At 44.8% G+C, this 13,482-nt stretch overlaps 1 protein-coding gene across 1 annotated transcript in view; it reads right to left on the reverse strand.

Annotated features, from left to right (window-relative positions):
• Positions 1–13,482, reverse strand: part of BMPR1A (bone morphogenetic protein receptor type 1A) — a 216,850-nt gene that overhangs the window by 147,759 nt on the left and 55,609 nt on the right. The window contains exon 2 of the mRNA XM_045024178.1: positions 9,065–9,184. The gene's annotated coding sequence lies outside the window, so the exon portion shown is untranslated. The remainder of the gene's footprint in view (positions 1–9,064; positions 9,185–13,482) is intronic.

A 13,482-nucleotide genomic window follows, 5' to 3' on the forward strand; every position in this document is an offset into this window, starting at 1 on the left:
GAGGCCCAGCCGATTGAACATGTTCATAGTGAGCTGAACATGAGACTGCAACTGATCCCTCGAGCGACCCCAAATAAGCCAGTTGTCGAGATATGGGACCACTTGGACCCGTTGTCGACAAAAGGAGGCCACCATCACAGCCATGCATTTGGTAGACACCCTGGGGGCCGTGGATAGGCCGAAAGGAAGGACGGTGAATTGAAAGTGCTGGTGACTGACCATAAAGCAAAGGAAGCGTCTGTGCGCTGGGTAGATCGCAATGTGGAAGCACACATCCTTCATGTCAAGGGTGGCATACCTGTCTCCAGGATCTAGGGAAGGAATAATGGTCCCTAGTGAGACCATGCGAAACTTCAACTTTACCATAAATTTGTTGAGTCCACATAGGTCCAGGATGGGCTGAAGCCCGCCCTTGGCCTTGGGGATTAGGAAGTAGCGGGAATAAAAGCCCTTGCCCCTTGACTCTCCCGGAACCTCCTCTATTGCTCTCAAAGCCAGGAGTGATTGGACCTCCTGTAGAAGGAGGTACTCGTGAGAAGGGTCCCTGAAGAGGGACGGGAAAGGCAAATTGGAGGGAGTATCCTCTTTCCACCGTGCGTAGGACCCAACAGTCCGATGTTATATAGGACCATGCACGAAGGAAATGGGAGAGATGATTTTGGAAATGCGGGGAAGGATCCTGAATGGAGACTGGTGATTCGTCCTCAGGCGCACTTTCAAAAGTTCTGCTTAGGCCCTGCTGATGGCTTGGGAGGGCCTGGCCTTGGCTGGCTTGGTGTCCAGTTTGTTTCCTTTTATCACCTCAGCTGCGTCTGAGGCTGGGTCTGAAGGGCTTTCTCTGCGTTACTGGGGTATGCAGAGAGCGCATGATAATTCTCGAGTCCTTCAGACTCTGCAGCCTTGAGTCTGTCTTCTCAGAGAATAGGCCCTGGCCATCAAAGGGCAGGTCCTGAAGGGTCTGCTGCAACTCTGGTGGTAAGCCAGAGACCTGCAGCCACGAGATGCGGCGCATGGCTTTGCCCAAGGCCAGGGTCCTAGCTGCTGAATCTGCCACGTCCAGAGAGGCTTGTAGGGAGGTCTGGCCACCTTCTTGCCTTCCTCTACTATAGCCATAAATTCCTCTCTGGACTCCTGTGGAACCAACTCCTTGAATTTCTCCACAGAGTGCCACGAATTATAGTCATATGGGCTCAGGAGTGCCTGCTGGTTGGCCACCCTGAGCTGCAAGCCTCAGGCCGAGTACACCTTGCACCCAAAAAAGTCTAGGGTCCTTTGATTTAGGCGCCGGGGCCTGCTGAACATGCCGCTCCTTCTCACTGACTGAAGCCACAACAAGGGAGCACGGTTGGGGTGCATATAGAGGTACTCGTAGTCCTTCGAAGGGACAAAGTACTTCCTTTCCACCCCGTTGGCCATAGATGGAATAGAGGCTGATGACTGCCAGATTGTCTTAGCATTGGACTGTATGGTTCATATGACAGGGAGGGCAACTACGGACAGTGCCTCCGCGTCAGAATGTCCACCACAGGGTCCTCTACCTCCACCACCTCCTCTACCTGGAGGTTCATATTGCGCGCCACTCTGTGGAGCAGTTCCTGGTGGGTGCAGAGGTCCATAGGAGGAGGGCCCAAAACCGTAGTCCCCGCCACTGCCTCATCGAGCAAGGAAGCTACCCCACAAACTAGGGGATCCTGCGCGAGGTCCTCTTTGTGGAGGATCTTGTTGATCAAGGTCCATCACGCTAGGAGCGTGGGCCTGCATTGGTGCTGGAGCAGTCGTCTCAGAGCCTCGGGGAGAGGGGGGGGCAGCGAGACACAGTGGCCTCTGGTACTCGGGGCTCCAAAGGAGAGGAACGGGAAGCCCCCGAAGGAGCCCCCTGGGCCTGATGGTATGCCCAGGGGGTCCAAAAGGACCACTGTGGGGGTTTGTGGCCCAGGTCCTGGCCTTCTTCTAGCCACTGGCCTGTACTGCCCTCGCCTTGGTCATGGTAGCCACCTTGCGAGCGCGACAACACAGAGGCGGAGCAAGATGGCCAAGGCGGTGCTGTACGCGCTGGTGCCGAGTACCCGATGCTGTACGGTGCCGTGATGCAAAGAGGTACTGAGACATCGATCGGTGCCTGCGGTCGTATCGGTACCGGGAGCCTGATCTGAATCTCGATGGCGACCTTCAGTGAAATCGGTGTCGGGATCGGCTCCAAGTCAAGTGCCGCTCTGACCGGTAACAGGAGCAGTGCCGGGAGTCCGATCGGTACCGGCTGTAACGCGATTCGGATCTCCGTGACCCGGAGCGGCGGCGTGAGTACGACCGGTGCCGAGAGCGAGAACGGTGCCGGGAGTGAGGGCTGTCACCTCATGGGGGATGGAGGACTCCAGTTTTAAGCTCAGCTGCTGCCCTGGTTCTCAGCTCCCCACAGAGCTAACCAGCTAGAGCCCGACTGCCGCACAGACTCTCAGTTCCCTATTAGAGCCCAGCCGCTGGTCCCTGCAGGGAGCGGGGAGCTGATAGCCTGGGCTCTCAGCCCCCCCGCAAGACTGCTCCTCTTAAGTCGGTGCAAGCACTTCTGGTAAGAATGTGCACCACCGATAGAAGGAGGGTAGTGTGGACATGAAAAACCACAGTAATTACTTCAGTGGCTGTAAACTGACGTAACATAGGTCGACTTAATTGCGTAGTGTAGATAAGCCTTAAGACTGAAGACAGTATAGCAGTACCAAACACTGCATCAAATTTGACAGCATGGAACAAAGCATAGTGTTTAGAAAAAGTATGCACTGACGCCACAGTAGCAGCTCTGCATATCTCAGACACTGGAATGTTCTTGACGAAAGCTGTGGAAGTTGCATGAGAGTAAGTCTTGCTGTTCTGAGAAAACTGAATTTAATATAATCTTGAATTGACGTAACCCGGAATTGACATAACCTGCAGCCATCTTGTGTACTTTGCCACCTTAAGCTGGAAGCGAGGACAGCATGTAGCGAGAAAGAATTTGGCCTTGCTTAGGCAGACAAAAAAGCTGCTCACCTGCAGTGTTACTAACAAGAATAGCTGACCTTGAGTCTGGGTATCTGTAATTATAAGTTCTTGCTGGAGTACTAAGTAGAAATTATGAGTTCTTTGCAGTTGTTAGGGAAATTGTTAACTCAAAATAACTTCTAATAGACTATGTGCCTTGTTTGGAGAAATCTATGAAGAGTTTAGTGAGAGTGTATACTTTGGAAAAGTTTGGATTTTCTATGAGCAAGAAGACACTGACAATCCCTCCCAGCAGCTAGGAGGAAGGCTGGCCACCGGAAACCTGCTGCTATCACCTGACACCATCTTAGACTTTGGGTAACTATATTCTGGGGTGCTCTAGACTATTGCTATTTTAGATGTGTGCTTCGTACTCAATAAAAACAAGGATTTTTGGGTGGAAGCACTCTTGTGTGCGCCAATCATTTATCAGACAGAGGTGCTATGTTCCCCACTGATTTATTTCCTGACATGGCCTTAACACAGAGATTAGTTACCATAGTTTTTGGCTTAAATAACCCCGGGTAACATTGCTGCCAAAAAGATCTAACCTCTTTCTGGTCCTTATCATAAGAGGCAGACCTAGAGTAATGCTGCTTACTCCTCTCATTTACAGCATCCACTACCAGAGAACTGGGGAGAAACAAAAATTCTGAGTCCCGGGGAGGAACATATTTCTTATCCACCCATTTTCAAGATGGTGAGATGGTGGCAGGAGTTTGCCACATCATCTTGGCTGGATTGAGGAGCACGTTATTGAAGTGTTTTGCAACCCGGAGTTGCCGTCTGCAGAATATAGAGGAGCTTGTGTTGTGAGTCTTTTACTTCCTCAAGAGGTATCTGAAGGGCATCAGTCACCCTTTTCACAAGGTCCTGGAATTGGTGAAAATCAGTGGTCATCAATGGTGGTGGAGGCATGACAGTCTGGTCCTCGGACAAGGATGAAATAGGTTTTTGAGGGGTGGCCCTCTTATCCACCCTAGTTTCCTGTTTTTCAAAGGTCTCCTTGTGTTGGGGGTTTGGCAGAGGAGACCATGTATCCTTAGCTGCTTATTGCAATGGAGCTGCAAGTCTGGTAAACTGCAACCAATATGCTGACCAAGGATCTCAGCATGGTGATTGGGGGGCCCACACAGGAGAGGGGATGGCACCCTGGACTAATCCCACCATCTCTGTTCATCTCTGTTCATGGACAAGCATCCTTGTTAAAGTATGGGTTCCTGTACAGATGTGGCGGGGAACCGTGCACTGATAAAAAGGAGACTTATTAAATGTCTCCTTCATCCTCCTCAATGTCCTTGTAGTGGGGTGGCTACCCGCTCCTGCCCTTCGGGGCTTAAAACAGCCCAGGAGAGGGCTGTAGCTGGGGCAAGAAGCCTGGGCTGATTGGGAGAAAGCAGGCTTAGCTGTTGCCAGGTCCCAATCAGGCCCAGCTGGCCCCTATAAGAGGCAGTGAGCCAGGAGCCCAGACAGTCTCTCTCTGGCTGTAGAGGGAGAAGGGCCTGGCCGCAGGGAGCTAGACCAGGTACCTCGAGTGGAGCAGGGCTGGGGAAAGGCAGAGGAGCTCCTGCCTGGAAAGCCCCAGGCTGCCGCCTAGCATTAGGCCAAGAGGTACTGGGGATTGCAGGGGGCAGCCCAGGGGTAGGCAAAGGCAGCAGGTCCAAACCCCTTTGCTGATGATGAGTGGCTGATACTGCAGTCTGCCCCAGTGAACAGGGGCTAGATGGAGACTGGGCAGTAGCCAATACTGAGGCAAAGTGGGGATAGTGGGGGGGGGGTTCCCCTGGGAGGAGGAGACCCAGTTAACAGAGGCACTGGGGTCCAGAGAGGGACTCGGGGCCAGAGGACAGGCGGATCACTGGCCTGCAGAGGGCACTCCAGGCTGGAAATTGAGCTAATTCCTGAGGACGACCAGCAGGAGGCGCCGCAGGGGTGAGTCCGGCCCGTCTACAGTCCTCCAAAGGGGGAGGGCATAGAAAAAGGCAGAGAATCTTGTAGTACTGGGAAGCAATGGTAATTTAGAGACCAGGGTCTCATACCGAGAGCCATTCGGTACTCATAAGTAGTGTCCATGATCTCCTTTATGAACCCTTTTAGTCTTTGGTGGTCTGTAAATGAGCATGAAATTTATGTTACCTTTGGCTCTGGTTTCAACTGCAAGAGGAATAAATTAATGTGACTTTTATTATCCAAGATAATTTTGATTTTAAAATTAGAGGAAAAAGTTTAAGATCTGTGATGAGCTCAATACCATGATGAGGGTCGGCTAACATTTGGCTCATGGTATCACCCAGACAGGTTTGGTGATGCTGGCTATATCAGGAACTTCCTTCGTGATAAATACTATTTGCTAGTTGTTGACCACTCATCTTGCATTATTCAGCATGAGCTTCAGTTCTTGTGGCTTTGTTGCATCCATTTCTCACTTGTTAAAAGGTCCTGATGTTGCGCAGTGAATCAGTCGAAGGTATCTTGTATCAGGCTTTCCAAGTCTGTGCTAACTGTCCCTTCTGTGATTCCTTTCAATCTGAACTACATGACAAAACAGGTTATGAAGTGTACTTCGCTGGATGGGAGGTGGGTTGTACCAGTTGCCAGGGTGTGACAAGTCTATTTGACCCAATCAGGTACTGGTCTCAGTGTTGGTAATGGAAGCAGATGCTGCACTAAGTAGTAGAGGGAGTGTTGCTAGAAAGGAGACATACAAACAATATGCCAGGTGGGTTTGTGAGAGGAATGTGACATCAGAAATATTCTCTCTCCCTTTACTCCTGGGGGAATTTTGCACCATTGCATGTGTGCAGAATTCATGTCCCCCGCAAATTTCTTTGCTTCCCTGCAGAAAAATGACTTTCTGACAGGGAAGCAAAGGGAAGCTGCAAGAGCAGTCATGGACTACTCCCTAGCAGCACAAGTACATTGTTTCAGGCACCCAGTGCAGCTGGCAGAGAGGTAAATCACCACAGGGCTGGGGACACCCCATCCAGGTGCTCCTACTATGAGCTGGGATCAGCTGCTAGTCCCAGCTGGGCTGCAAGCAGGAGAGGATGGGACTTCCTCTTCCCCTGCAAGGAATGGCTGAGGCTGTGTCAGACCCACCCCCAGAAACCTCTCCCAGCTGCAGGAAGGTCAGCATCCTCCCCCACTTCCTGCCCCTATCGCTCCTCAGCTGTGGGAGGATGGGTCACTGTAAAGGGAGCTGCTCGCTCATCCACTCAACCACTGCAAATCTGGATCTCCCTTACCTAGACACCCCTGCCAAGCTTCACCTGGTACATCCAAACCCCCCCTAGCCCTCCATACCCAAACCCCACCCCACTGAACCTCAACCACTGCATCTGGAGATGCCTTGCACCCAGATCCCCTGCCTCTGGACTCCCATCCCTACACCCCCACTGAGCTCCCTGAACTCAAACCCTCACCCTGATGCACAACCCTCTGCATCACCCTGAGTCCCCACATCCAGACCCCCAACTAGCTGCACCCAGACCCCCACCCCACCAAGCCCCACTTCCCCAGCACCTAGACACCCCTCCCAAGACTCCCACACCCAGACCCTTCTGCTGAGCCCTAACCAACCTCACCCGGAAAACCCTGCAGAGTCCCATCGCCCCTGCATCTGGACACTGCCCCCCAATGAGCCTCTATGCATGCAGATCCCCCCACACCTAGACTGTCCCACACAGAATCACCACACACCTGGATCTCCCCACATTGAGCCCTTCACACTTGGATCCTGCTTGGATGAGCCTGCCTGCCCACACCAGGTGCACCTGGTACAGAGGGGCAGGGCAGGCCCAGGCCTTGTGGTGTGTCAGAGTCAGGTGCAGCCTCAGCACTAAGTCTGTGTCCTGGGGGTGGAGGATGGGGAGGCTGCAGGGTGATCTCCCACCTTTGTACAGCCAGTGGCTTGTGCTCCCTACTGCCATGCTGGAGCCTCTGCATTTATTTATTGATAAATAAAACAATGAATTTTGCAGAATTTTAAAATACTGTACACAGAATTTTTAATTTTGTGGCGCAGAAATTTAAAATTTTTTGGCACAGAATGCCCTCAGGAGTATCCCTTTGAGGGAAGTGAACAAGTCTGATGTCATAAATCTCCGAAGGCAGTCTTGATCATTGTTGTTCCTGTTGAGATGGGAAGAGAGAAAGGGCCAAGGTGCCATGACAGCACCTTCTAGAAGTTCAGGCACTGTCTCAGCTCCTGCCAACACTGTCTTAGTAAGCAACAGTGAAGCTACTAAAAACCAATAGAAGCATTAAGTAGAGTCAATACTTTTTTTTTTTTTTTTTTTTTTTTTAAAGATTTCAGGATAGAGTCCTGAAACATGCCAGGATGCTAGGCTATTTTCTCCTGATCTATTGCTCAAAATCAAAAAAGGGAGAAATCACTTACAATTCTTCTTTGAAAGTATCATTTTATTAGATTCCCATTCTTGGCTATATTTCTAAGTTATATAAAAGAATTGAATTATTTGAGGTCTCAACTTTCTAGCCAAAGACTTTATCTCAAAGATTTTTGTCCATGAGGCAGTGGTAAATTGCCCATTCTGAGCCTCATTGTCAGGCATCAATAGAGCCACCAGAGGAGCAGCTGCCAGCTTTATAAAATGCCCCCATAAAGGCAGCATAAGTTGTCTCAGTGAGAAAAACTAAAGGGCAGGAAATACTAAATATAGAACTATGCTTTTCATATGTATTTCTTCTTACCTCAGATCTGTAACATGGACAAATTTATCCTTTCAACAAAAGAAACTACTCACGTCAGCTTTTTTTTTTTTAATTTGGGGGGGGGGCAAACAAAATATCATTCGTTTATATTATCAATAGTGGTAAACATGAGCAAGAACATTTAGCACCAAGACTAATAAACTTTCATAATTACAATGGTTTATAATGTAGTGATTATGGTATACATGGATCTATCAAAGCCATTCGGTTTTTAGGTGATAATTTCAGATGATGTTCCATGAAAATAAATACAAATAATGTTCTAATTCTACTCATTCAGAAAGAAGGCCTACTCATCACTGTGATCAGTTCAATGAAAACATCTACTCAATGTCCAGCAGTGGTAAAAAAAAAATAAACAGAAAGTTAGACTGTATTAAGAAAGAAACTTAAAATGTTACAGTGCCACTAAATAAATTCTTAGTCCTCCCTTACTTTGAATCAAAAGTGAGTCAGCACTGGTCATGCCATCTCACAAATTACATAACAGAAACAGAAAAATGGCTATACAGAGCAACAGAAACGACAACAGGCTTGTAAAGAGTTCCATACAGTGAGAAAATAAGAAAATTAGGACTAGGTAGTTTATTGAGGAGATGCATACGAGGTGAAAGGATAGAGGTATGTAAAGTAATAGAACAGAGGTGGTCATCTGGGTACTTCCGCTTAACCCCTCAAAATACCATTTAAAAAACCCAATGAAATTAAAAAGCAGCATATCTGAAACTGAGTAAAGAAAAAAAACTATTTACAGCATGCATAATTAACCTGTGGAACTCAATGACTCAGTGGCCAAAAACTTAGTAGGATTAAAAAAAAAAATTAGACGTGGCTAGTAAGAATAACTACAGTAACACCAGCTAGGAGAAACATTTATAAGTCTTATACGTTTTCATGCAAATCAATTATTATGTCAGGGTATAGGAAGAAACTTGCCCCACAGACATGGTATCCTACAGTGTTATAGATGCTATGGACCTTCTACTGAGGCATCTGGTACTGATCACCATCAGAGATATCATACCAGACTAGATGAACTTTTAGTCTGATGTGATAATGCAATTTTTGTTTTCCAAGGAAGGAAAACTGTAAGTGGGTTAATATTTTTTAATTTGGTTCATTTTTCAGAGTTGGAACAGAGGCACAGAAGGAAAGTGGGTATAGTACTCCATATCCAATATTACATTTAATGGGGAATATGGTTTGTGTGAAAATGTTTATGATCCTTAAAATAAATAAATAAATAAGGTTTAACAATGCACTTATTACTTTTACAACTGTTAGGTGGGTTAGGGATTTTTTGGTTTCACCTTACCTCAGTTGGGGAGTTGGATGAGACTATATTTTATGTAAAATCTTCTTCCGACTGTCTTCATCTGTATTTCCACTTCATCAATTCCAATATGATATTATAGCAATGCATATTTCTATTAATCTGTAAGACAGGAAGAGGATTTGCCTTTGAGTCTGGAGCAATACTTTGTCAGTAACAGAGAAATTACTGCAATGATTTACAAAACATAACATGAACTGATTATTGCAGATATATCCAGGGGCGGCTCTAGACATTTTGCCGCCCCAAGCACGGAGGGTCCGCTGGTCCACCGAAGCCGCAGACCCTCCGCAGGCACGCCTGCGGGAGGTCCACCAAAGCCGCGGGACCAGTGGACCCTCCGCAGGCAAACCGCCGAAGGCACCCTGCCTGCCGCCCTAGCGGCGACCGGCAGAGCACCCCCCGCAGCTTGCCGCCCCAGGCACGCACTTGGAGCGCTGGTGCCTGGAGCCGCTCCTGGATATGTCTACAATTATGGCGCTTAACTGCAGTCTACTACTTGTTGCTGTCTATTGCTTTCCAGAGAAAACCTCTAGAGCGGCCACATTTCTAATATATTCTTTTAAAGCCTTAACATACTAGTAAAATAACACATTAAGGATACCCCAAAAGCATTTGGAATTTATTTGTATTCTATTCAAATTATAGACTTACAAAGAAAAATATTAACGACTTAACTGATTCATAATCATTTTTTTCCTCCACTTTAAGGAATCAGACTGTCTTAAGGCTATATATATATATATATATATATATATATATATATATATATATATATATATATATATATATATATATATATATATATATAAAGTCTCTCTCTTTTTATATATATAAAAGATTTTTTTTAACTTGGGGGCAATTATTCTTTCTCTGAGCTTTCAATGTGCAATTACACATTAATTTTAATGTGTTTTCCTTCAGAAAACCAGACTCTGAGAAACTAACAGGTTTATTGGAGATAAGCACTGACATGACTGCTTCCAAGATGGAAAAGCAAGTAGAGGAGCTGACAGAGTGCATATGTAAAGCCCTGTGTAGATACAAAATTTGTATCTGCATCCAATCCATGAACCATAAACATGGTCTGTGGTTATTCACAGGTATGATGCGGCTATGCGCAGATTGGCAGGGCTCTATGCGTAAGAGCTGGAAGAAGTTTACTGGCACCTGTCTGGGGGCTTGTCTACATAGCAAGTTACCATGCTGCAAGCCAGGATGTGAATCTACAGCACCAGCTTCTTGAGCAGCAATCTTGCATGGACGCTACTATAGCGCAGAGATGGCCCCAGAGTGTGGCTTAGTGTACTGCTATGTAGCATGCTGAGCTGCGCTCCAGAACTCTCACTGCGCTGTAGCAGTGTCCACATGAGACATTACTCCATAGCAAGCTGATCCACTGTAGATTAACACAATAGGTTGCCGAGCAGTAATTTTCTGTGTAAACAAGCTCCACCAGTTAGAGGAGACCAAGGGAACCAAAAGCAGGCTCAAACCCATCATCAAGAGGGTTCACTCAGAAAAATATATTGGATTCAAATAACCAAATATTCAGTTTCATCAACTGGGCAGGGATTCAGGAAATAATCCTTATTCAAGAAGCATTTAAGCACATGCAAACTTTAACCATGTGCTCAAATACTGTCCTCAGCAGCAGTGTTGCCAACTCTGGCAATTTTATTACAAGTCTTGACCCTATTTCTGGAAACATGAGAAGCTCAGCTTTCATTTAAAATGTCTAGCCCTCATGGTTACGGAGAAAAGCTTGAAAACATGACACGAGTGTCTTCTAAAGGATCAAATAACAGAAGGCAAATAAAAAGATCCTCATATTTATCATTTTTAAAGAGATGATACTTAAGCCAATCTCATGATTTTTTGGAGCCTGATTCATTTTTGAATTGTTGAGCTCTGCAATACCAGAATAGGGATGTATCAAAGCACATGGCTTCATTAGAAAGGCAAAGCTTCTTTTGTCTGGTTTTCTTCCCTCTTTCTCCCCTAACACCACAATGATCTCTCACATTACAAGAAGGTCAAAAAACTCCGTCCCCACATCCATTTATAAGCATTGTTTTTATCAGGGTGATGTTTACTAGTCTTGGCAATAAACAATAAATTTGCGTATAATGGGCAACCTGAAACTGTCCTGAATATCAGATAGCATGAGTTCATAAAAACAACTCTGTCTGTTGAACAGACGGGCAGACACTGGAATCTGTTAAATCTTCCATGGTCGAAAGGAAGAAAAACTGACCCTTGCTCTGCATTTAGCAAACCTCGGTTTTCTTCACAAGTTTATAAAACCTACAAAGTGAACTCAAGTCTCCTTTCCCTATTTCTGAAACATCTTCAATAGCTATACTGCTGTAGTACTCCACAGCATGCTACTGTAAACAGAAAGGAGATGCTGTGATTTCCTTGCTATTCTACTGCGACAGCCATAAATCTTAGATGTCACGTCCCATTTATCCAATACTCTAGTTCATGCCATAGCTTTAAAAAAGATCACTGTTAAAGGGGAAAAAATAACAGTGATTTTGAACAAAGTTAGTGCTATATCTGAGTACTCTTGGTAATATTCCCAACCTCTTTAAGCAGCTATCATCATTAATTCTTGTAAAATTCTTTACTCACATTTCCTGGATCATATGCCCAACAATCCCCTAACAACCATATAGCAACCTTGCAGTTCATCCAAATGAATCTTCAACTCAATTAAAACCAAATTTTTCTTCTGCCTTAGACAACTCTCCCTCTTCCCATTACTCACCAAACTACAAGGCCCGTTCCAAAATCCCACTTTTTAGACAACCTTCTGCAAAACCTCCTAGCTCACTGGAGAACGACCCAGAACTTAAGCTTAATTGTTTATTACTGTGAGTATGCTGCCTGTATTACACACCAGCTTTTATTTCCTTCCTTCCCCAATCAGCTTCTAAGAAGTGCCACTGAGTGACCTATATTTAACTTCAGTTATAAAAATAATTTGAATTGATATGAATGAGTTTATTTCCATTTTAAGTATGAATACTAAAATTCTAATAATTAATAATGGATTCATTTTTTTCCTGAGGTGCTGGAAGACTACCAATAGTGTGCTCAGATAACACAAATAGAGCATGGATAAGCATGAATTTTATGTGGGTAATCATTTGCAGGCAAGAGAAAGCTTCTCTGTTTATTGTCAATTTCGTGTTTTGTTAACTGCTGTTTTACGTTGCCTGTACATTTGCCTGGAGACTGTGGTAAACTGGGGGGGAAGAAAACCCCAGAAGCTAAAGATCTCACTGGTGCTGTAACACAAAAGGGACCAAATTTAAATGTCACATATCAAATTGAAAAAGGTAGGGAAAAGTTGGGTGAAATTTTGAACATACCAAGAATTTGGCATCTTCATTTTAAATGCAAAACAATAACTATCAAAATAAAAATAAAGTTATTTTCATACTTCCATTCTCCTCCACTTTGTAACCATAAATTCATCCATCGAGGCAGTTATTCATTACAAAGTGAAGGTATAAAGAAGTCAATGTACAGAACCTGGAAAAACAACTTAAATACCAAAATAAAAGAAAGTGAGGGAGGAGGATGTGAATTAAAAACTAAATTAGCTGAAATCAAATAAAATATCTTAACAAGACTATACATCAAAAGGATTTACTAAAAGAGCTGACTTCATTCAGCAACTGGATAATTCAGTGAACCTTCAACAAAATCTAATGAAATCAAAGTGCGTTATTAGGCATAACAAATTAAGAACAGAATGAGGTCAAAGTTCACATTAACTGAGCAGTTACATTACAAAACACTACATGGGAAAAGCAAAGGAAATACCACAAAGCTGCTGTAAGCCTAATATCATAAAACTGGCTTTTTCCATACAATTACCATGTGACTTTTTTTGGCAAAACTATTTAAACAACCTCAAATTTCATCTAAACAAGATTTTATTCAACGTCTGATAAGGTTGCCAGCAGCATTACAAAGTCCAAATTTACTTGTTTGCTCAGAATTGGATTCAGGATTGGGTGAAGATGGCAAACTAGACTCTGCTTCATTACTAAATGGTAAACAGCTGGAAATCAAATAATAAACCATAAGTTAACCGTTGCATTGCAAAATAACTAGTCAAATTACTTCTCACAAGCTACGTAAGTAACTTCCTAGATAAAAATCTGAATTAAACTGGAGTTAAAATGGAGTATATATCAGTAATGTATGGATAAAAATTCAGTAATGTGTTAGTTATCCCAAAGACATGCATTACTAGCCAAGGAAATTCAGTTATGTTCAAAAACTTAAGAAATCAAAACACATTAAGGTATGGAAATGTACAGTTTTGGAACCCAACCAATCTTACGTCTGTCATGTAATTTCCAAACAATATTGAAGACATT

Source organism: Mauremys mutica, chromosome 7 (assembly GCF_020497125.1).
Source record: "Mauremys mutica isolate MM-2020 ecotype Southern chromosome 7, ASM2049712v1, whole genome shotgun sequence".
In the NCBI taxonomy this organism is placed as follows: domain Eukaryota; kingdom Metazoa; phylum Chordata; order Testudines; family Geoemydidae; genus Mauremys; species Mauremys mutica.